Raw genomic sequence first — 25,930 nt, 5'->3', positions numbered from 1 at the left:
CTCACAAGGACAAGATGGAGTTGACTAGAAATAGCAGAAGAGCTCGGGAGACAATATTAAAGACGAGAAAGAAAGTGGGAACAGAACGGGTTGTTGAACCGAGAACGAACAGATCCGAGATTGTGATTAAGGAAAGGGCAACTGGAAGAACACACAGAGGAACATCAATGGAGCAGAGAACATTGAAGGTCTCAGAAGAAGAGTGAGGGAGAAGAACAGTGAGGGAGAAGGAGGAAGAGGGTGAAGAGGTTATGAGAGAAGACGTTATGAGAGAAGAACAAACCAATTCTATGAACGAATCGGCAGTCCTACAGTGGTTATCACAAAGCGAAAGTAAGAGTAAGAAGAAAAAGAAAGGAATGGATATGGAATAGTCCAGAAAACTGAATGGATTAATTCGCGATTGCCAGGCAAACAGTAATAATGGCAGATCAACTGAAATTCACATTTCTACCCATTTACAGCATTATTACGGTGACTTAACAAGGTCGGAAGGTATCTATTCAATACACCTTGTTTGAAAAGATACAGTAAATAATGACATTAACTTGAGGAGAACGCAATTAAGTGTCGGAATTCTAAAATTATGTGTATTCGAGAGCATGTGAAAGTGTGATATATTAGCTGCCCCGTAGTAAATTTTAATTTGCAGTCATGTTGGTTAGAATGCGTCTTCATAAGAGATTGCTTGATCTATGTGATACAACGGCAACAAAACCATATTCAAAGCTAGACCCTACTGTTGCAGTGACATATGTTCACTTCATTTCAGCTTATTTCAATCTATTCTCACCACTAAAAAATTAGTATGTTGTGCTTCCATACAACATACCGTGTGACCTACTTCTTCGTTCCTTGTAAAATTGTCACAACAGTGATGTAATTTTGAATGCTAACACTTCTGCAAAATAATTTATTTGTTTCATCAAATACTCTGACGTGCCCCGGAACCGATTGTCGAAGAGTTGCCTGAATGGCTTGCTGACAACGCAAGCCATTCCTGAAGACAAGGAACAGCGGATCAAATAAGGATGCACAAAGCGAACGCTTCCCACGACTCAACGATGACGCAGCCGCAACTCAACCGCTAACATCGTTATATGCGTCCCTTAGAGACAATACAGCCACTGTGTCTTCGTTCTATTGTTTCTAAAAGATAGTTTCTTCTCCTTGAGTGTCCATCCTAAAGGAAGTTAATTAGCTGCTGTATGTGTGAAAGGTTTTATATTTCCCCCTCTGTCAGAACCAGTCGCTGAAAACGTCCTGTCAATCCATGTAAACCTTTTTTTGTAGCGACTAACAGGTATTCCGGATCTGTTTCCTCATAGCATTTATGTAACAGTTCCGCGAACAGATTGTCGCTGCTGCCACGATGAGCAGTAAAAAAAGTGAAAGGCAAATGCCATATATTTATCAAGGATCAAAATATGGCGATGAGTAACGTAAGCAACTATATTAGGTCGACTCTAATCGCATTCGATATTGTCAAACTTCCCATCTCGAAATGAATCAGTCAGAAAGTTGCGTCAGTTCGAATGCGAGGGAAGCAATGGTCTGTTGCCTCCAAGTTTATTCCCGGAGTCATGATCTTTACAAATCCACGTTCCCTGTGTTAAAATGCTCTCTCAGCGAATATGACACGATTTATGATAGCTGCCTATAACGAGAGCCATTACAGCGAAACACAACGTGGTAGCCTACACTACTCTGGTTATACTGTGGAAGCGGATCAAGGGGACTTGGATTTTTGAAGGCTTTGGTGCAAGATGAAGAGGCACTGGAAGGCATGCTTTTCGAACAAATCTTTGACGTGAAGGATACCGAATAATTTTCGGCATTGAGCACGGCATCATTCTATTGTTTGTCTTTCCTAACTACGTCGCTTTGACCAAGCAGGCTTTAGGACATAATGTGGAAATCTGGAGCGAAGGTAGGCAGCAGGACAAAGTGTATTTACAATTACTTTTCCTTTCAGAGTAGTGAGATATTTTTAATCTCCTCTTTACGACATCTGCCTTTGAGTCTCATTCTCTGTATCGTTCCGTAATGTTCGCGTTGCCATTGAGTGCAACCTGTCGCAGCTATGGTCTTCCTGCACTCTTCTACCTATATTACCAAAGGACTAAACGGTGCAAGAACATTGTTGCAGCTGCCTATTAACGACTTACAGAGGCAACAAAAATTTTATTTTCAACATTTCGTATAATTATTTAGAGAATTTAAAAATTTAAAATATTGTTATAATTTACTTATTACTACATATATTCTTAAGTTACAGGTTTCATTTAATAACTGATTACAATTAGAAACTGTATATTTATTGAGGCAGTTAAGGCAGCCTAACTGTTCGACGCGCAAATAACGGAGAATAAATTCTTCGAACATTTGAGAACGAGATCACTTAGCGACTTCCAGCAAACCACATGTAATTTGAAACCTTATTATTACTTCTTTACTGCAACTCTACTCACAACACTATTTACAGGCAATATCCACGGGTATCACTGAACACAGTTACAAAATTATAGCGTTGTACGACACATAGTTCAGGAGATAAACACTAAGATGTGTCCAGGATGAGATTTTCACTCTTCAGCGGAGTGTGCGCTGATATGAAACTTCCTGGCAGATTAAAACTGTGTGCCGGAGAGAGACTCGAACTCTGAACCTTTGCCTTTCGAGAAAGGCAAAAGTCCCGAGTTCGAGTCTCGCTCCGGCACACAGTTTTAATCTGCCAGGAAGTTTCACTGAGATGTGTGTTCAACCATAACGCTTTTACATGCTTAACGTTATATATTTAACATATTAACTCATTTGGTAAGTAATCAGCTGTTTGAAGCTGTTTTATACACTACGTTCGACTCATTTAAGAATCGAGGGTGGGGAGATACTGCTTAAAACGAAACTTATTATGTGGAATAAAGAAGAAAAAAAGGAAATATTAAGGGTAACATTTCGTCAACATGGAGGTGGCAGTAGATGGAGAACAAATTTAGAGTAGGCTGCGGAAAGAAGTCAGTTTCCTTCTTTTCAAAGGAATCATTCCGGCATTTAGATTAGTCTTCTTAAGGAAACCACGCAAACGGTAAAACGGGATGTGGACGGATGGAAATCTGAATTCCGGTCCCATCGTACGCGAGTGCAGTGTCTTAATCACTGCCCTGGAATGTTCCAGCAGGTGTCTTCATAAAAACTGACGCTTCTTCCCGCCGGCTGACACCTTCTTCTGGACGGCTGTCTAACACCGTTATGTAAAACACAGCCTGGCTTCCCTCTGATACCACTTAAATGAGTGACGAAATCGTCTCGGGATATGAGCCGAATAACAACACCGTCCTGACGCAACGTTTCCATGTTTTTGTTACCCGTCACACATCGGAGAACCTACAATATTACATTTCATTTACTGAGACGAATTGTAGACGTCATATAACCATTTGGATCTTCAAAGTAATTATAGAAAAAATAAAAGTGTGTTAATTTAGGGGTTCCTCTCTCAGTCCGGACATATACTATACGGGGAAAAAAAGGAAAAAAAAAACGCACCACGAAGGAATATGCGAATAGGACGTAAATTATAGATGTGATGTACATGTAGAGGCAAACAAATGATTACAATTTCAGAAAAAATCGATATTTTATTCAAGAGAAAGAGCTTCACAAATTGAGCAAGTCAATAACCCGTTGACCTACTTCTCGCCCTTATGCAAGAATTAATTCGGCTTGGCATTGATGGATACTGTTGTTGGATGTCCTCCTGAGGGGTATCGTGCCAAATTATGTCCAACTGGTACCTTAGATCGTCAGTATCTCGAGCTGGTTGGAGGGCCCTGCTCATAATGCTCCAATTTTACTGACATCGATATGTTGTAGAACCATGGAACATATTTTGTGTTCAGACATAATGACCTGAGAAGCTCATCTGCAGAAATCAGCACGGTTTTAGGAAACAGCGGTCATGCGAGACACAGGTGACTCTTTTTGCATGATATACAACAGTCTAGAGATACCGGCTCCCAGGTTGATGCCATATTTCTCGACTTTCGAAAGGCTTTCGACTCAGTTCCGCACTGTCGCTTGCTCCAAAAAGTGCGCGCTTACGGCCTCCGATGACATAAGCGGTTGGATAGAAAGTTTTCTAACAGACAGGGTGCCGTACGTCGTCCTGAACGGGGTGCCTTCAACAGAAACAAGCGTAACTTCAGGTGTGCCCCAGGGCAGCGTCATAGGTCAGCTGCTTTTTACGATTTACATAAACGATCTGGTTGATGATATTGACAGCGGCATTAAACTGTTTGCCGATGATGCTGTAGTCTACAGGAAAGTTGGTAACAAATCAATGAGGATTTGCAAAAAAATAAATGCGTGGTGTAATGACTGGCAGTTACCTTTCAATATTAGTAAGTGTAACCTATTGCGTATAACAAGGTGAAAATCCCCATTAATGTGCGAGTACAAAATAAATGTCCAGTCTTTGGAAGCGGTAACGTCCATCAAGTATCTGGGTGTGACTATTCGAAATGATCTCAAATGGAATGATCAGATTACACAAGTAACGGCTAAGGCAAACTCTAGATTGCGGTTTATTGGTACTCGTAGAATCCTGAAGCGAGACAGTCCTTCAACAAACGAAATTGTTTACAAAACGTTAGTTCGTCAAGTCTTATTGTTCGTCTGTATGGGACCGTTACCAGTTGGGTCTCGTTCAAGAGATTGAAGTGGTCGAAAGAAGAGCGGCAAGATTCGTGACTGGTACATTTAGCCATCGCGAGAGAGTTCCAAATTTCATAGAAAGTTTGAAGTGGGATACACTTGCTGATAAACGACGCGCCAAACGGAAGGAGCTGCTCACTAAATTCCGAAATCCGATCTTCGCCGAGGATTTAGAGCATATATTATTACCACCAACTTTCAAATCGCGCAATGATCACCATTCAAAGGCAAGGGGAAATTAGAGCTCGTACTGAGGCGTTCAGATAGTCGTTTTTCCCTTGCGCGATCCGCGAGTGGAACAGAAAGAGGGGGGGGGGGGGGGGGGGGGATATGACTGTGGCGAGAACTGTGCCCTCCGCCACACACCGCTTGGTGGCTAGCGAAGTATATATGTAAATGTAGAAGTAGATGCAGATGTAGATGTAGAAACTTTCTCAATTGGGGAGAGGTGCGGCGACCTTGCTGGCTAAGGTGGGGTTTGGCAATCACGAAGACAAGCAGTAGAAAGTCTCGCCATGTGCGGGCAGGCATTATCTTGCTGAAATATAAGCTGAGGACGGCTTGTCATGAATGGCAACAAAACGGGGCGTTGGATATCGCCGACGTACCGCTGAGCTGTGAGGGTACCGCGGATGACACCCAAAGGGGTCCTGCTGTGAAAAGAAACGACACCACAGACCGTAACTACTGGTTGTCGGGCCGCATGGCGGGCGGCAGTCATGTCATATCCCACCGCGGACGGGCGTTTCCGGTCAAGTCTTCGCAGGTGATCGGGGCTTAATTCGAAGCGGGACTCATCGCTGAACACAGGTCTACTCCAGTCGATGAGCTTTCTGGCTTGTTGGTGTACAGAGTTCAATTGTAGTCGTAAGGGGAGCTGTGAGCTCAGCCCACTTTTCTCGCGGTCACTGAAGCACGAGTTTCACGTCACAACGATAATGATGATGAATCAGGGACTTCGAGTGCCTGCCTGGCGACAGCTCGGTCCTCTCGTTGTGTCGGTCCCCCAGGCCGACTGCTTCCTTCTTGACACTGTGCTCTGCCATTCGTGCAAACATCGTCGCCCTATGGCGTCGCTCTTATTCAAATGACGATCGATTCGCCGATTACTCGAACCGACAGCCCAATTACACATCCTCTCTCAAACGCTGACATCTGCATATATTGTTCACGCGTCTGTCTCCGAGGTGCAGTTACTGCCCAGCTGAATACACTGAATAAATTTCACAAAGGTTTTTAGCCCTGGTATCGACATGTCCCCTACTTACTATCTTTGGCAGCTGTGCACTGAAACTGCACTGCAGCGTCACACATCCATCCATCGGCCGCCAGAAGTTTACACTTTCGCGTTCTCCGTCGACATCTACATGAATAGCGATTTCTGACCAATTTGCGTAACTCCCTCGTTGGGAATTCTTTTTTTTTCAATTTTTATTTTATATTTCGTATTTCATGTTAAGGCAGGCATATGGTTCTCCATATTGGGGTTTATTTTCCCGTCAAACGAAGTTATTATAGTCGAAGTATATAGCGGAAGAACAAGGAAGGAAATTGGCAGTGCCCTTTTGTAGAAACCATACTGGCATTTGCCTTCACGATTTAGGAAAATCACTGTAAGCATAGATTTGGATGGCCGGACCGGGATTTCGGTCCTTACGTGATTCCATGAAATCCCGTAGTGTTAAAGCAGCAAGGTTTACGTCGTGGCCCATTTCGAACCCATATGGGGTCTATTTCTAGAGAAAGAAGCGTCGCGCTTTTATACGTAATAGCACACCTAGTCATAAGAGACAGTTTGTTTTTCTTACGTACTTCAACCTAAAAATTATGTATTTCCACTATTCATTTCATCTTTGGTTTAGAGGTGCGAAGACAGGTTAAAAATCCTTCCCCCTGGCTAAAACTTATGGAATACTTACAAACAAGCACTGGAATAGGCTAATAAAAGATCATAAATCACTGCAGTAACAATACGCTGACTAACGTGGAAATTTAGAGTTATTTGCGCGAACGTCAATCTTCAAATCGAGCGTACAAAGCAGGATAACCTGTTTCCTCCACACAATTGCTAGACCACGACTGGTAGGTGCACCTAATGAGTTTTATTTTTTACTAGGGAAATTACAGCGTCGGCATGAAGCGTTGGCGCAATTGAGCGTTAAACTGAACTAAAAGAACGAGCACGAAAAAAGATGTTTCGTAATCAGCGAATAAGCTGTATGAGCCTTTCAATGACAACATTCTTGTTTGCGAGGATAATATTCTGCAATGTGTCCTTGTCGGTAGACGATTATCATGTCTGACGACTTCACACTAGGTAGATTATCTGATCGTAACTATCCAGACACCCAATGTAATGTGGAAATGACCACTAGATGTCACGAGAGGCGGGGTTGCCAGTGTAAAAGGAGGAGGGTAGTGTTGCATTGTCAGTATGTAAGTAGGCTGTTAAGGTTTTTATGCTGGTAACGCCACGTATTGCTCTGTATGAAAATCGCTGACTGCGCTGTGTGCAGTCTGTGGCTGGTTGGACTCTTTGTTGGAATATTCGCTTGTGTAGTGTTGGGTAGTTGGATGTGAACAGCGCTTAGAGTTGTGCAGTTGGAGGTGAGCCGCCAGCAGTGGTGGATGTGGGGAGAGAGATGCCAGAGTTTTGAGAGGTTACTATGAGCGGACGATTGAACGTGTGTCCGTCAGAAAAAGGAAATTTGTGAGACTGGATGTCATGAATTGATATATATATTATGACTTTTGAACACTATTAAGGTAAATACATTGTTTATTCTATATCAAAATGTTTCATTTGCTAACTATGCCTATCAGTATTTAGTGCCTTCAGCAGTTAGAATCTTTTATTTAGCTGGCAGTATTGGCGCTCGCTGTATTGCAGTAGTTCGAGTAACGAAGATTTTTGTGAGGTAAGTGTTTCATGAAAGGTATAGGTTATTGTTAGTCAGGAGCATTCTTTTGTAGGGATTATTAAAAGTCGGATTGCGTTGCGCTAAAAATACTGTGTGTCAGTTTAGTGATGATCAGAATAAGTAAAGAGAGAAATGTCTGAGCACGTTCAGTTTTGCTCAGCTGCTTCAGCATCAAATAAAGTAGAAGTTTACCAGCACAGTCATTCTTCACATTCAAAGGGTAAGTTTAAAGCAGAGAAGGAGTAACAACAGAACTGGTCCGTCAGGAGAGCTCAGTGACTTGGAACATGGACGAGTCATTGGTTGTACCGAATAACAAATCCATCGGAGTCATCTTAACCCAGCTATAGCTGCCCAAGGCGACAGCTGGTGATGCGACTGTGAAGTGGAAACGCGAAGGAACAACCACAGATACTCCATGACCAGGCAGACCTCATGTTCTGATGAACTTTCGAACAAGGACAGTCGCGAACTGGGAAGGGTGCTTGTAAAAAAATGCACGAGATCAGGGGAAGGAACCAATCGTGAGTTCTAAAGTGCTGTAAGCAGTCCAGGTAGCACAGTGACTGTGTTTAGGGAGTTAAAAACAATGGGGTGCAGTGGTGGAGCTGCTCCTCATAAGCCAAACATTACTGTATTCAGTGCTAAGTGACGCTTAACGTGGTGCAAAGACAAATGCCACTGCACAGTGAATGACTTGCCGAGTGTTCGAGGAGTGCTGTGGCGAGTGTCTTCAACACATGGCGAAACCAAAGGTGAAACCACGTTCCAGACGTTGTGAGGTTGGGCGGACACCCCTCATTACAGATGTTGAAAGTCGTAGGCTCGGCAGACTGGTAAAACAGAACAGGCGGCGGAGATGACGTCAGACTTTAATGCTGGACAGAGTACAAGTGTGTCTGAACAGACAGTGCACCGAACATTCCTAACGATGGACCTCCGCAGTCGACGGCCAATGCATGTGATAATGTTAAAACCACTGCATCGGCAACCACGACTGAAATAGGCACGCGACCATCGGCACCGGACGTTGTAGCAGTGGGAGAACGTTGCATGGTCTGATGAATCCCGATACCTTCTTCGTGATGCCGATTGGAGGTCGCGCATCCGTCTTCTTCGAGGGGGACAGCCCCTTGATACCTGTACTGCGGGACGGGGACAAGCTGGCGGCATCTCCATTATGCCCTGGCCAACATTCATGTGGGCGCCCATGGGTGCAGTGATGCTCATGCAAGGCAGTCCTCGTACACACCTTCATGAGGGTTTCCCGACGGCAGTGGCACTTTTCAACAAGATAACACGCCATATGACAAGGCCAAGAGGACGATGGAGTGGTTCGAGGAAGACAGTGGCGAGTTCCCATTGATCTGCTGGCTCCCGTACTCGCCAGATCTGTACCCGATCGAACACGTTTCAGATGTGACTGAAAGTGACGTCAGAGCTCATTGTCCCATCCACGGAATTTATCGGATTTAGGTGAACTGTGCGTACAGTTGCCAACTTCCCCCAGCGAACTGCCGAGAGCACACTGCTTTCATGGCACGACACGTCGCCGCGCTTGTCCGTGCCAGAGGCAGAACTACCAGTTTTTAGGTAGATTCTCATAACGATCCGACTGATCAGTGCACCTAAAAACATTTTTGTTACTCATAAACACCTTTCACATTTATCAACAATAACAGGAAACTCTCGCCTTTGGACATAATGAAGAACCGTTGTGTACAAAATAACAATAATGTTATATACATTTGTTATGTTTGTGCATGTAAACTGTTCAAAATGGTTCAAATGCCTCTAAGCACTATGGGAGTTAACATCTGATGTCATCAGTCCCCTAGACTTAGAACATCACACACATCCATGCCCGAGGCAGGATTCGAACCTGCGACCGTAGCAGCCGCGTGGTTCCGGACTGAAGTGCCTAGAACCGCTCGACCACAGCTGCCGGCGTCCATGTCAACTGTACTTACATCAAAAGTGACTGTTTTGGTTACGTAAAAGCGCAGAAGTTACGTGATCAAATAATTTTTATTACTTATAAAATGGAATTTATGTTCTGTAAAGATACGAAATGAACAATGGTCTAACTCTGAATGATGTGCGGTTCCTGTTATATGCAAAACAAAGTAGTATACAAACAAAAAGGCAAGGAGAACTCTTCGGCTCGTAATTTCTCTCTTACACTTTCATTTATGCTTCTTACCGCGCGAATGCTACCTGTAGTACCGATAATCCTACCATTTACTACATCTTTTATGTGGTGTAAAATAACCACCCAACCGTAGTTTTGGTAGAGCGCAAATCTAGGTGTCGGGATAGTTTTGATCAGATGCTGCATTATAAGCTTCACTGACATGGAGAGGTTGGTGCATGAGAGAAACCCGTGGCGGGCCGCATCAAACCAGCTGACGACTCAAAAACGTCAAATGGTTCAGTTTCGCAGCCATTTTCACTCATTATAGCAGAAAGTCATAATGTGGCTACATTGCCGGTCGCTGTGACCGTGCGGTTCTAGGCGCTCCAGTCAGGAACCGCGCTGCTGCTACGGTCGCAGGTTGGAATCCTGCCTCTGGCATGGATGTGTGTGATGTCCTTAGGTTAGTTAGGTTTAAGTACTTCTAAGTCTAGGGGACTGATGACCTAAGATGTTAAGTCCCATAGTGCTCAGAGCCATTTGAACCATTTGTGCCTACATCCTCAATATGCGGCTGAGTATGCTACCTAACTAACCTAAGGACATCACACACATCCATGTCCGAGGCAGGATTCGAAGCTGCGATTGTAGCGCCTAGAACCCCTCGGCCACTCCGGCCGGCGAGGATGCTACTGCGCAAGCGCAATGTGTCTGCAGTAGCCAGTGTTAGGTTTCAACCAATAGCGCGGTTCATTTGGAGAGACGCCTTGCCTGGGAGTACAGGTGAGGAGCGAAGCGCGTTGTGCTGTGCAGCCAGCGAGTGAGTGGTTGGCTGTCTGGCTAGCTGGCGAGGCCCATGTGGGGCGCGACCTTGCCGGGACGTTCACACTGCGGCGCGGCGCAAGGCGCAGCCGGCGGGCCACTTAGGCCCCTTTTACGTGAGCGCTTTTCCTGTCAAATTCGACTACTCAGAGCCAGGACGCCCTTACTATAGTATTTAGGGGAGAGGGTGGCAGTACACCGGGTGACATGGAGTATTTTTAATATTGGAAGAACTCATAAGACAGTACCAGTTGCGACCCTGTTGAAAACATGCGTACTACCGACTACCAACTTTTAAATCACTTTCTTGAGAGCAATAACGCCTTAGCCTCCCGGTGTGACCGAACAAGTTCTAGGGGCCTGATGACCTCAGATGTTACGTCCCATAGTGATCAGAGCTATTTGAACCATTTTGAAAAACGCCTTACTACACTATAAGTTCAAATGGCTCTGAGCACTATGGGACTTAACTTCTGTGGTCATCAGTCCCCTAGAACTTAGAACTACTTAAACTAACCTAAGGACATCACACACATCCATCCCCGAGGCAGGATTCGAACCTGCGACCGTAGCAGTCGCGCGGTTCCGGACTGAGCGCCTAGAACCGCTAGACCACCGCGGTCGGCAGACTATAAGTTCTCGTTTGACTGATAGCTGGGAGGGGGGGGGGGGGCAGGGGCAGCCCCCCACCGTGCCCTCTGGGCACTGGCGCCTTTCGTGTCTGCGTGTAAATCAACAGCCAACGACATCAGGAGTGTGTATATGACGTCAAAGATCTATAGACTGTCCCGAGTGTGTGATTATAAAATGTGCGCTGCGCATGTGCAGAAACTTACTGCGGCGTCGGAACTGAACACGTTCTGGCTGAGCTCACTCTTATTATAGAGGGTGTCCACAAACTCGGGGTACATCGCGAATTCTAATAAATAATAATAAAGCACATTTTAGTCACATTAATGTTAATAAATAGTATTTTCAACACCATCTCCTTGCTTTTCAATGCATAATTTGATGCGCTTTGCAAGATTAAGGGGAACTCGACGGAACAGGTCTGAATTGCCGTCGATGTTAGCAGACTAACTGGTAACGTGATCTGTCAGGTTGTTTAAATTTGTAACCTTCACAGAGGAAACTTTGTCTTTCAGCGTACACCAGAAAAAGAAATCAAACGGAGAAAGGTTTGGCGAACGAGGGGTCGACTCCACATCACCTCTTCTCCCAATCCAGTGAGAAAAATTGTCATTCAACCAATCTGAAACAGCTGCAACAAAATGGGCAGCGGGACCACCCTGCTGAAACCAGTCCTGAAGTCCCTCACCCTGGTGCTCAATTTGAGGCATCAATTTATCTCACAGATTGTTCAGATTACTCTCACCCGTTAAATGTTTGATCAAAGAAAAGAGGTTCTAGCACATGAGCTTTCCACAAACCACACTACACTCTCAGCTTTTGGCCGCACTGCTCTTTGGATGGACTCATGTATTTATTAATATTCATTAACATTTATCTAATATACAATAGTTATTAGAATTTATTAGCGTTGTGTGTGTACGCAGACTTTTTGGACACCTGTATTTTGTGTTTTCGAGTCGTCTTCACTTTTATTGTCTTGTTCGCTTTGTTGTAGTGAGACAGGCAAAAATTGGACTAGAATTTGGTATTTTTTCTACCAGTGTTCTTCTAGAAGAGACGAAATATCTGAAAGCAAAAAGTTATTAGCATTTTACAAAGAAAAAGCCTCTATAGAACGCATAAATGACAGCGTAGGTGGATAAAAATGTTTTGAGCAGTAAAAGTGGCTGAATTATTTGAAGAGAAAAAAAGTTCTGATGTTATTTGGCACAGCAGGAAAATAAAAAACGCAGATGATAAATTAAAAAACCACTGCCTCCTGCGTTCTGCATATTGTTCGATGTGACTGCTGGTTATATTTTCTAGATTAAATAAACGTGTATGTTTTGAAATGTTTGGACACCATTTTTTCTATTCTTTCGGTTCTCAGGAGTGTAGATAATTCATCACACGACCTTTGACAAGGACATCCACTATGAATTTTGCTTTGGTCACTTATCAACTCTATTATGCGTGGTTGTTTCTACATTTCGTTACCATACTTAGTTTTTTTTACATTAAAGGATAGTCCCCCATAACCTCTCTTTCACCGTTCAGGATCTTGTAGATAGTTCTCATAACGCACTCGAGTTTGGCACTGACGTGTGAACTAAATTGACTATTCGAGACAGACGAGATCGCGAGATTAGGCAGCGCAATTAAAACGCCAGGGGCGCTGCGGTAGACACATTTGTCTCGAGTAGCCAACTGAGCCAAGACAGTCGACAGTGCAAAAGGCGCCTCACCCTACCCTACTCTCTGCTCTTCTCTCTTTCTCAGACTCGTGTCAACAGAGCGGCTGTGGATACCAGTGGAAGAGGAGCAATCATATTTGAGACTCATGTTCGATCCAGCTTAGAGAACATGTTGGGCCGACGGACCTAGAAGGCCAATGAACGGTAGTCCCATAGTTAGGGAATGAGCGTAGGGGAGGACATGCAGGAATCGCCGTTCTACGTCCACATCTACCGGGTGATCAAAAAGTCAGTGTAAATTTGAAAACTGAATAAATCACGGAATAATGTAGATAGAGAGGTACAAATTGACACACATGCTTCGAATGACATGGGGTTTTATTAGAACAAAAATAAATAAATAAATAAATAAATAAAATGCAAAAGTTCAAAAAAAGCCGACAGATGGCGCTTCATCTGATCAGAATAGCAATAATTAGCATAACAAAGTAAGACAAAGCAAAGATGGTGTTCTTTACAGGAAATGCTCAATATGTCCACCATCATTCCTCAACCATAACTGTAGTTGAGGAATAATGTTGTGAGCAGCACTGTCAAGCATGTTCGGAGTTATGGTGAGGCATTGGCGTCGGATGTTGTCTTTCAGCATTCCTAGAGATGTCGGTCGATCACGATACACTTGCGACTTCAGGTAACCCCAAAGCCAATAATCGCACGGACTGAGGTCTGGGGACCTGGGAGGCGAAGCATGACGAAAGTGGCGGCTCAGCACACGATCATCACCATACGACGCGCGCAGGAGATCTGTCGAACAGTTTGTGAACTTTTTTTCTGTTTCTAATAAAACCCCATGTCATTCCAAGCATGTGTGTCAATTTTTACCTCTCTATATACGTTATTCCGTGGTTTATTAAGTTTTCAAATTTATACTGACTTTTTGATCACCCGGTACTTCAGTACTCTGCAAGCTACTGACGATGTATGACGGACGGTGCTACAGGCAAAGCTAACTGATCCCCCCCCCCTTTTCCTGTTCCATTCGCGAACATTTCATGGGTAGAATGGCTGTCGGTAAGCCTCTCTATTAGCTCTAACTTCTTGAATTTTCTCGTTTTGGTTATTTTGCGACACGTGTGTGGGAGAAGTTAACGTGTTGTCCGACTCTTGCTTCCCCATCTAGGCAGGGTCCTATTGGAGGTGCTTTGTCGTTTGCCTTACACCGGCTTGTTATAAAGTGTCAGGTTGGATATGTGTCGTGTGGATGATTGTGATAAGTACTTGTAGACTGTAGTGTTGAGTTAGTGTTGTCATGGATGAAAGGAAGGGAGAGGGTGAAACACTGTGCCGGTACACAGCCTGCTTCTCTCGAAGAGCACCAGGGGTACTGACAAGACACTGTCAAGAGGTCTGGAATTTAATCCAGGACTCTGTCGCAAAGAGTGGTGATCAGGAAACCACGACTCCTCGCCTTGCCGGCCAAATACTGGTAGCCACCTCATAGCAAATGCCTCGGCTACGGAGGTAGCCCATTAAGCAAATATCTAAGAAAAGCAAGCCTTTGATCTCGGCCGGTGCTGCTAATTTACACTGATGTTATTCCCCATCGGTGTTCGCAGAAATATATCCGCGAGGGCACAAAAATCTTAATCTCCTGTTTTTGATATAACTGATTCAATAACTACGTTTTTGGATAGAGTATTGTTAAAGGAAACACAGAAAAAAGAGCTTCAACCCCAAGATGATTATAACTGATTCAGTGAATTTGAGAACTAAATTTGGCATGACCTGCACAGAAAGTATTGTTTCTCGAACGACTGATAGGTATCCATTCAATGTTTGTTAGCCTCTGGTACATTATTTCAGTGTTAGAAAGTAATATCTGAAGATATTTGTCCGGAATGTGCCCTTGTGTGGAAGTGAAACGCGGATAATAAGCAGTTCAGACAAGAAGAGAGTAGAAGCTTCTGAAATGTGGTGCTACAGAACAATGCTGAACATTAGATTAGTGGATCGAATAAATAAAATAGGCAGTAGTGAATTGAACTGAGGAAAAAAATTATGGCAGAAATTGACTAGAAGAAGGGACTAGCAGATATTCCGATCCTCTTTTAGCGCCCATTTACAAATTCCTTAACGTGCGAAATAAAACGCTCTCTAAAGCGAAAGGGAAAAATCAAGTTTGGCAAGACGCACAGACAGCAAGCTACCACGGCGTCGAGTGCTGCATTATATACCGTGGCAGTGAACAACACGAAAAGAAGAAAAAGGTTTTGTGGTGAAAAAATGGTTGAACAAACGAGATGAGAGGAGAAGAAATTTTTTCTAAAGTATTTTATTTGCGAGGACGAATAGTCGTTTCGAAATTATTTGGGGATGAGCGAGGATAATTACCGAATGCTACGGCGTCTTGCCACCCTGTACAACAGAAATTAACGAAGCAGTGCACTGTGATGAAAGCAGTTGCTTCTTCCGAGAAGCTATTGGGTACTCTAAGACTACTGGATCGCGATGTGTGTGTGTGTGTGTGTATGTTTGAAGGGGGGGGGGGCGAGAGGGAGGAAGGGGGGAACAGAGAGAAAAATAAAACCACTTTTTATGTGAAGGGGTTGGGGGGAGGGAGAGGAAGGGAGTGAGACAGAGAGAGAGAAATAAAAACACTATTCAAGTGTAAACATACCATTAGCACCACTTCTCTTCTAGTTGTCAATGATATGTTTGTCTCGGGCAGTACTGTGGACGCAGAGTTTTTCTTCTTCTTTTTAATTTCGTCCAGTGTTGTCTCCGACCTATTTTCTTTTAATGTACAGCACATTTCGTTTAGTACTGTATCGCGTGGGTCTGTAATAATCCGACTTTTGATCCCATATTGTTCGATTAAAACACTCACATGTTCTTTGCACTAGTCACCACATTCAGCCACCTTCGTTCTCGAAATCACCTTGTTGGCACACCGCGAGAGGTGCGAAGCGCACGCCTACAGACCTCTTCGTCGTTTGTAAGCTCAGCGGCATTCGTGCTACGTAGTACCCGCTTCCACGCACCTATGTACACTTCTGTTCGGTTCCGTGCAGCATGCAGTAGCAGTTCGGGGGTGGCGATTTTAGACAGTCCGCGCAGCTCTGCCGACTACCGTGCGCGAAAAGGAAGGTCTACATAGGCATTTAAGATGGCGCACCGCAACAGTCTAGTAATAACGGTCACTTCCTGTCAAATCTGTGTAGGTGCATAAGCCTGCTATCGAGGCCTGGCTGTCGTTCTCTGGCCCAGCGGGAACGGCTGGTACGGTAGTGGGTACCCCGACAGCACTGCGCCGTTATAACGGGCGATGATTAACGCCACAGCGTAGCGCGCGGTGCGCCACTGCCTACTAAATATTAACCGCACCTTGGTCCCGCCACATACCGGCTCGTGCACGAACCAACTTCTAGCAAGCAATGCTCTCTCACAAGGAACAAGGTTTAACAAAGATATACCGAATCCAGATGGGCAAACATTTTTTTCTGATGCTCTGAAGTGAGCTTGCTTTGAAATGTCCGCACCAGTTTAGCCTTCGATAACTGCGCTCCTCGCACTTGTTTCTGTCGCCAGAGCGCTACATTCGCTTAAGGGGAAAAACGTAAGCCATCAATGGCAGGTAGGTACACTACTCATGTCGAGATAGTCATCCATTTTACACGCGTATACAAATTTTGTAATACTGTCTAGGGATTCATATCTTTGTCAGGGACTAATTGCGCCGTAAATAAATTGACTACGGTTTTCCGCATGATTCCTTCGGTTGCAAGTCAAATACCGGAACTGTATATACCCTGTCAATTTTCCAAGTTTGGAAATGACATTATGCAATACCGTAAGTAATGTTCGACCGGTTTCGGTCAGTGACCCTTTTCCAACACCTGCTGTACAAAACGACATGATTACAGAAAAATCTGTTGAGAAAAGGAGGTTTATGAATTATAGTAAAAATACAAGCAATACTTAAAATTTGGCTTAAGAGCAGGAGTGAAATATATAAGTAAGTACAACTATTTTGAAACATTCTTTTCACCTAAGATTTTTCGGATCTTATGACGTTTTATATAGCAGGAGCTGGATACTGGGCTTTGACCGAAATGGTTCGCACATTAGAGAATAGTCAGTACAACTAAAAACCAGAAAATTTGCTAACTTCACTTTTTTTTATTCACTCGATAACCAGATCGGGCCGGGACCCATTTTCAAGTCATCATAACGCAGCCAAAATTCTGTTTCCGAAAAATGCAGAAATCACGTCAAAAATGTGAAAACGACCCGTTACAGCGCATCCAGCACGCTGGAAGTTCCTGAGCAGCTTATGGTGTTACGTCATTTCTACAGCTCAGTAAAGCTGCAGAACACAATCAACAAAAACGTTCCCAATTTTGATCACAGCTGTCCCACTACCAGCTCGCCTTGAATTTAACCGGAAAAATCTGGATCTTATCTCGAACAGTCTCAGAGACCCTCGTAAGTCGAGATCACCATTTGAAGAGTACCAGTTTGATTGGAGAATCGTGGAGATCAAATTGAAGGAATTATTCTGCCATTCATCTGGCTCTAAGGGAATTTGTCGGTAAGATACTCCTATGTGTGGGAAGCTACGAGGTAATCTCGACCTGAAAAGTTCGAGAAACATTAGGCGCACCGAATAGACAGAGTGTACTCACACTAGTCTCCATCTGTGCTAATGAATTCGTCTAAAAGGAAAAAATAAAATATATTAGATAAATATCTGATGCTCCATTGAATAGTTCTCTAAACGTAAAGCAATTCGTAGTGCCGATTGAGAGCGTAAAGTTCAGTGTTTAACTCAGAATATTTGAGTACTAGAGGTGAATTCTGCAGACCATATAGTCTCCTGTTGTGTGGTCTTGACATGTTTCTATCGTCTATGTCCGAAGCTGTAACAAAATTACAAAACTTTTTCACTCTCAGAATTTATTCAATAGGGAACACTCCAAATATCAGGAAAGAAAATGCCCACTATTAATCGGCACCTCATTTGCTCCAAATGATTTCGAGCATCATTCACAGACGCGTCAAATGTTTAACACATTTCTTAATTTTAGACAAATCGTCTCACAAAGCATTTGATCTTTTCTCCATTTTTTTTCATTTGCAAGTTTTGTTCTGAAAGCTGTTCTGGAAACGTCAAACTTTTTTCGAAATAGGGCGTTTTAGAAATGAAACACCACACCAATGCTTTGTATGAAAAATACCTATGTCTGGATGAGACAATCTTGTTGGCATCTCATTTGTTCTCCTAGCGTCTTCTGCTCTCCAAATGTCCTACATTTGGCTCTTTAATTGTTAAAATGACTGCCTTAGAATAAATGTTGTAGGAATGTAACTTTTTAAGCGCAGAAAATCTGTGCTTTGACGAGATGAAATGTTTGACAATTCGTTTACGTAGGTACCAGCAGCTGTTCGTGAAATATTCCAATTTTCCCTCAAATCACTGAGTTTTTCTTATTTACCCTGATTACTGCAAAGCAAGTAAACATCTTTTTTGGTAAACTAGATCTTACACTGGTCAATTTAATACTCCATTTGTCCATCTCCCATTCTTCATTTGGCTATGAAACTTCGGAAAAGAAGCCTTTGTGTAATTTATTGGGAGTCATGTTTTCATTACAAACATTTGACTAAAGATAAGCTCGCGTAAGGACGAGATTTTGATCTAAATGTCCCACAGGCATGGAAAGACTGGCGTATCTTTTTGGTATCGCTCGGTCAAGGTATTAACTGCGCCGACACTCCCCATTTCCGCCAGTATGTGCGTATCTGCGTATGTGCGTACCTCTATGAAAACAAGAATGGCCTGCGCTTTTTTCCACGTCGCAAAACGAGCGGATGTTTTGCTCTGGAGGAGAGGCCGTGAACGACTTACAGAAGCTCCAGAGAGAGTAGCGCGGCCGATGAACACTACTCGAGCCTCGGTCTCTGGAGTGAGTGTCGCGCTTTGACGGCGTCCTTCCCGGCCGCCGCTGCTGAATGACACACTTGCTGGAGTGGACACCGCCGCTCTCCGACTCAGCTGCGACACCGGCAGGGCTCCTTTCACATGGGAGGCCAGCCGCGCATCTCGATGTATTTTCCACTCTCTGCGAGCAGTCGCGCGCACTGCAGCTCGCTGATAGTCGCCACATGGTAGCATACAGGTCTCCAGTGGATGTGGGGCGCAAGACGGCAAGACGAGTCACTTAATCCCTTCGCCAGTATGGGTGGGCTGTACCTCTAGTCAGGGATTTTCACCTACCTCGAGGTGATTGGGTGTATGTGTTGTCCTCATCATTTCATCCTGGGCAAAGTTTGTGAATGTGTAGTGGCGCTGATAATCGCGCAGTTGAGCGGCCCACAAGCCAAACATCATCAGCAGCAGCAGCAGCATCAACAGCATCATCATCATCAGCAGTATCATCATCAGCAGCAGCAGTATCATCATCATCAGCAGCAGCAGCAGCAGTATCATCATCAGCATCTACTTCAGGTTTATTAGGAACAGCATTCACACGAGCCCCCACGCGGACTCTCCAGTTCACTACAACCGTGGATATACAGGGTTTCACAAGTGAAACTAATGAAAAAAAAAGTTCGTATAAACATAGGTCCGCAAATATTCAGTTACAGAGCTACGGCTAGTAAAAGATTTTGCTTGAAATTTAGCAACTTCGCTAATATGACGCCATCGCAAAACTGTACGAGGTCAAAGTAAAGCACGATTTCAATTTATTTTGTTGTTTTTGATCGGGTGAATCTGATGAAACAAGCTCCAGACGTGTATCTGCTGTAGTTTTCCAGAACATCCAGAGAAGCAAAGACGTAATTTCGTAAAATTTTTAATTTATAAACTACTTGGCCCAAATTGTTTTTTTTTAAATTCCAGACAATTGCACAAAGTTTTCAACAGAAGATGCAGAGAATTTAATTTTGGAAAAAGATGGTAATAAAGTTAACTGAAACTGTATGAATGTGTCTGCTTTTATTAATACCATAGCACACGTGAATTCGTGTTAAACCGGAAAAACAAAGCTCAAGAACCGGCCGGTGTGGCCGAGCGCTTCTAGGCGCTTATGTCTGGAACCGCGCGACTGCTACGGTCGCAGGTTCGAATCCTGCCTCGGGCATGGATGTGTGTGATGTCCTTAGGAAGTTCTAGGGGACTGATGACCTCAGATGTTGTCCCATAGTACTCAGAGCCATCTGAACCAACAAAGCTCAGTGTTAAGGAAGATGTACAGTGTACATACAATTTCACAGTACATTCACAATAAATGTTCAAAAACGTCTCCTCCAAGTTCAATGCGTTTAGCTGCACGTGTATGAACAGATTTTGTTGCTCGTTCCAATTTCACAGGGTTGTTCTGAATTTCGCCTATTGCAGTCATAATGCGAGTAAGTAATGCCTCATGTATATTGACTTTGTCCTCATAAACTAAGATATATTTTTCATCCACCCCCATACACAAAAACCCATTTGTGTTAAATCGGACGATCTGGGTGGGTACTGACGTGTAGCACCACGACCAATCCATTTCTGGGGAAAATGTTCATTTAAATGTGTAGTAACGGCGTTGGTGAAATGTGGAAGAGCCCCGTCATGTTGAAGATACGAAGGTTCGAAATTAAACAGTGGCAACCATTTATTAACAACCGATGCAAAAGAGTTACATGTTTGCACCTGTTACTGTCCTTTAAAGTGGTCACCAGCGTTGTGTAGAACCCGTTGCCAGCGATATGAAAGGCGTAGTATACCATTAGCTGAGCCTGTTCTGTTCATTGCCAGTTCGGTTGCTGAAAATACTGGAAGTCTTTCAGATTTGTGGATACTATTATCGAGATAGTTCCTAGAGTGAGACTGTGGTGCAGTTCGTAAATAATCCGAGACACCACTACCGATAAGATACTGTGAATACCGACAGACACGAAACATTTTCTGACAAAAGTTGTTTACTAGATTAGGTACAGCTTCGTAGACCAAACCATAATACACTGAGGTTACAAAAGTCTTGAGATACCTCCAAATATCGTGTCAGACCTCCTTTTGTCCGGCCTAGTACAGCAACTATATGTGGTATGCACTCAACAAGTCCTTGGAAGTCCTCTGCTGACATATTGAGCCATGCTGCCTCTATACCCGTCCATATTTGTGAAAATGTTGCCGGTGCAGGATTTTCCGCAAGAACTGACCTCTCGATTATGTCCCAAAGATGTTAGTTGGGATTCATGTAGGGCGATCTGGAAGGCCAACTCATTCCCTTGTATTGTTCAGATTGTTCTTCAAACCAATCCCGAGAATGCGTCACCCGGTGACACAGCGCATTTTCATCCATAAAAACTCCATCGTCGTTTGGGAGAGCCACTGCAGGTAGTGATGTACAGTTAGCAAAGACACTGCTGCCATAGTCCATTAACGCCAAATTTTGGCGCACTGTCCAAAGGGATACTTTCGTCATACGTCCTACATTGATTTTTGAGGTTATTTCACGCAGTGATGCTTGTCTGTTAGCACTACCGAAACCGAGCGAGGTGGCCCACTGGACTCTCATTCGGGAGGACGACAGTTCAATCCCGCGTCCGGTCATCCTGATTTAGGGTTTCCGTGATTTCCCTAAATCACTCCAGGCAAATGCCGGGATGGTTCCTTTGAAAGGGCACGGCCGACATCCTTCTCTAATCCGATGAGACCGATGACCTCGCAGTTTGGTCTCCTCCCCCAAACAACTAAACCCAACTACCCAAACGCAGCTGCTCTCGGTTGTTAAGTGAAAGCCGTCGTCTACAGCGTTGTCCGTGGTGAGAGGTAATGCCTGAAATTTGGTATTCTCGGCACACTCTTGACTCGATGGATCTCGGAATACTGAATTCCCTAACGATTTCCGAAATGGAATGTCCTATGCCCCTAGCTGCAACTACCATTCCCCGTTCAGAGCTTGTTATTTCCCGTCGTGCGGCTATAATTACGTCGGATACCATTTCACATGAATTACGTGAGTGGAAATGACAGCTCCGCCAATGCGATGGCTACACTGCACTACAGACATCTGAATACGTGAAGACAGCGTGTCGAACTCAATCAATAGAGATAAGGAAATTTGGAAGTCTGTGGTAAGTTCCTATCGGTCTCTAGGCTTACACACCACTAAATCTAACTTAAACTAACTTACTCTAAGGACAACACACACACACACCCATGCCCACAGGACGACTCGAACATCCGAAGTGGTGCCTTGGCGACATCGCATTCACTAGCAGGGCTAACACATTTTTGTCACCTCAGTGTAAATGAAGCTTGTGTGCAATATGGGATGCAAATAAACACAGCAAAAACAAAAGAGTATGGTCGTCAGTACAAGACGCAGACTGTCCAATATTAAAATAGAACAATCTACCATTGGCCAAGTAGTGCATTTAAATATCTTGGACCGAGTGAGGTGGCGCAGTGGTTAGCACGCTGGACTCGCGTTCGGGAGGACGACGGTTTAATCCCGCGTCCGGCCATCCTGATTTAGGTTTTCCGTGATTTCCCTAAATCGCTCTAGGCAAATTCCGGAATGGTTCCTTTGAAAGGGCACGGCCGACTTCCTTCACCGTACTTCCCTAATCCGATGAGACCGATGACCTCGCTGTCTGGTGTTCTCCCCGAAACAACCCAACCCAAATATCTTGGAAGTACAATAACTGAAGACTTGAGATGTCACCAGGAGGTGCGAACTCGAATTTCCATAGCGAAGGAGGCATTAAACGGAAAGAGGAGACATGTGGCAAATTAGATAAAGGTCTAAGGAGAAGACCTTGCAAATGTTTTGTCTTGAGTGTGGCACTATATGGGGCAGAAACATGGACGCTTAGATGAGCGGATGAAGAAAGTTTAGAAGCATTTGAGATGTGGATGTGGAGGAGAATGGAGAGAATAAGCTGCAAGGAAAGAGTGAGTAATGAAAGAGTATTGGAAACGGTTGGTGAGAGAAGATGTCTGCTGAAGGTTGGAAGAGAAAGGAAAAAGAACTGGTTGGGACGTTCATTGAGAAGGGAGTGCTTGCTAGCAGATGCTTTGGAAGGATTGGTTTGTGAGAGAAGACTGAGAGGAAGAAGGAGATACAAGATGATAGACAACATAAAGAGAAGAGGAAATTATGCAGACCTGAAGAGGATGGCAGAAGACCGGACAGCCTGGAGAACTGCCATGTGAAAACCTGCCTTTTGGCAAAACCCTGATGATGATGATGTGGGTAAATGTAAAAATTCATGCCTCAAATTTCCAATATTTCACTATGTCGTGGGAAGGGTCAACCGATTCAAACACATATCACCAGTTCTCTATGAAATATGCTTAGGAGCTGACGATTTTGATACCTGGCTTTTACATTATTCTGCATTTAAATATCGTAATTGGGTGACTTCAGAATTCCGTCTACGGAGCAGAAGAAGTTGGCACATACGACTGATTTCAATTTGTTTTTAAACCGGTTTTCACTGTATCATTAATGGCTGCATAACTTGCTTCTTTCCGTGTGCGTGGCCGCGAGGGGTAGCCGCGCGGTCTCAGCCGCCTTACTACGCTTCGGGCGGCTACTCCCGTCGTAGGTACGGTGGTGGTGGTGGTGGTGGTGGTGATGGTGGGTAGTGTTTAACGTCCCGTCGACAACGAGGTCATTAGAGACGGAGCGCAAGCTCGAGGTAGGGAAGGATTGGGAAGGAAATCGGCCTTGCCCTTTCAAAGTAACCATCCCGGCATTTGCCTGAAACGATTTAGGGAAATCACGGAAAACCTAAATCAGGATGGCCGGAGACGGGATTGAACCGTCGTCCTCCCGAATGCGAGTCCAGTGTGCTAACCACTGCGCCACCTCACTCGGTCGTCGTAGGTTCGAGTCCTCCCTCCAGCATATACAGGGTGTTACAAAAAAGTACGGCCAAACTTTCAGGAAACATTCCTCACACACAGAGAAAGAAAATATGTTATGTGGACATATATCCGGAAACGCTTACTTTCCATGTTAGAGCTCATTTTATTACACCTCTTCAAATCACATTAACCATGGAATGGAAACACACAGCAACAGAACGTACCAGCGTGACTTCAAACACTTTGTTATAGGAAATGTTCAAAATGTCCTCCGTTAGCGAGGATACATGCATCCACCCTCCGTCGTATGGAATCCCTGATGCGCTGATGCAGCCCTGGAGAATGGCGTATTGTATCACAGCCGTCCACAATACGAGCACGAAGAGTCTCTACATTTGGTACCGGGTTTGCGTAGACAAGAGCTTTCAAATGCCCCCATAAGTGAAAGTCAAGAGGGTTGAGGTCAGGAGAGCGTGGAGGCCATGGAATTGGTCCGCCTCTACCAATCCATCGGTCACCGAATCTGTTGTTGAGAAGCGTACGAACACTTCGACTGAAATGTGCAGGAGCTCCATTGTGCATGAACCACATGTTGTGTCGTACTTGTAAAGGCACGTGTTCTAGCAGCACAGGTAGAGTATCCTGCATGAAATCATGGCGGTGAATCGAGGAAGTACAGTACATACTGACGAAACTAAAATGAGCTCTAACATGGAAATTAAGCGTTTCCGGACACATGTCCACATAACATTTGTGTGTGAGGTTTCCTGAAAGTTTGGCCGTACCTTTCTGTACACTATATATATATATATATATATATATATATATATATATATATATATATATATATATATGTGTGTGTGTGTGTGTGTGCGCGCGTGCGTGTGTGTGTGCCGGCCGCTGTGGCTGAGCGGTTCTAGGCGGTTCAGTCCGGAGCCGCACTGCTGTTACGGTCGCAGGTTCGAATCCTGCCTCGGTCATGGATGTATGTGATGTGCTTAGGTTAGTTAGGTTTAAGTAGTTCTGCGTCTAGGGGACTGATGACCTCAGATGATAAGTCCCATAGTCCTTAGAGCCATTTGAACCATTTGTGTGTGTGTTTGTGTGTGTGTGTTGTCCTTAGCGTAAGTTAGTTTAAGTCAGATTAAGTAGTGCGTAAGCCTAGAGACCGATGACCTCAGCAGTTTGGTCCCACAGGAAATTTCCAAAAATTCCGTGTGTGGGAGAGATTAAGTTGGGAACTGACAACTGACAATTTCTGACGTAGCCAGTAAGCCGCAACAGATAATCGTCCATATTAATCGTTGTGAGGTCTAAGTAAGTCGCTGCGTCGACCAATTACAGTCAGACCGAAACACCTTCGCGGAGCTGATGAACTGGGGCCGAGTGCCGGAGTGCGACTTTGTTCCGGCCGCAGTGGGCGTTACTCTTGGCCGGCCGTTTATATGCGAGTGCGAGTCTGTTGTGATGCGGCGCAGCGCGCTACAAGACTCGTGGGGCACCTGGGGCGATCGTCGGCACCTGTGAACAGGCCGGCGGTTCCGGCATTCTCCCATTTCATTAACATCTCCACACACACGGCGGGGCTTTCACAATTTATTCCGTCGCTGCTGCGCCCTCTGTCTTTCATATTAGCGACGTCGTATGCAGCGAACCGGTTGTAGGAGACGGCTCGTGTCCAGGAATGCAATGAAACCGGTCCGGCTTGTCCGAGTGTTCCACCCGTATTTTACTCGAGCAAAGCAAACACAGTTAGCGGGTAAACTGTCTTTGTGACGCTTCGAGAGCGGAAAAAAGTCACTTTACATCTCGTTAACTACTGAGGACATGCGGAGATAGTCACTCTTTTGATTTACTATTCCAATAATGCGGCGAGAGCTGTGAACTCAGTATCCTCCCTGCGTTATAAATACTTTACATCGTTAATGGTCTCGACGATAAACGACAAGCAACAACTTGAGCGAGTTATTACGAATGAAATACTGGACTATCAGAAGTTGCCTGCAAGGTATGCGAGAAATCGTGCTGGCGGCTTTCAGTTAGTGAAAGCAGTGTAGGTGTCCCAAGCAGACAATAAAGAGAAGGGCTAAATGTCTTGGCGACATCGCATTCACTAAAACGGCATGGCTGCCACTTTCGGAAAAGGCTGGTGGGGAGAAGCGGATGA

General features: G+C 44.4%; 1 protein-coding gene across 1 annotated transcript in view; it reads right to left on the bottom strand.

Annotated features, from left to right (window-relative positions):
* Positions 1-25,930, bottom strand: part of LOC126272476 (hillarin) — a 527,629-nt gene that overhangs the window by 108,474 nt on the left and 393,225 nt on the right. The window lies entirely within an intron of this gene.

The sequence above is a fragment of the Schistocerca gregaria genome, chromosome 5 (genome assembly GCF_023897955.1).
Source record: "Schistocerca gregaria isolate iqSchGreg1 chromosome 5, iqSchGreg1.2, whole genome shotgun sequence".
NCBI classification, from domain to species: Eukaryota; Metazoa; Arthropoda; class Insecta; order Orthoptera; family Acrididae; genus Schistocerca; species Schistocerca gregaria.
This window is presented reverse-complemented; position numbering and strand designations above follow the sequence as displayed.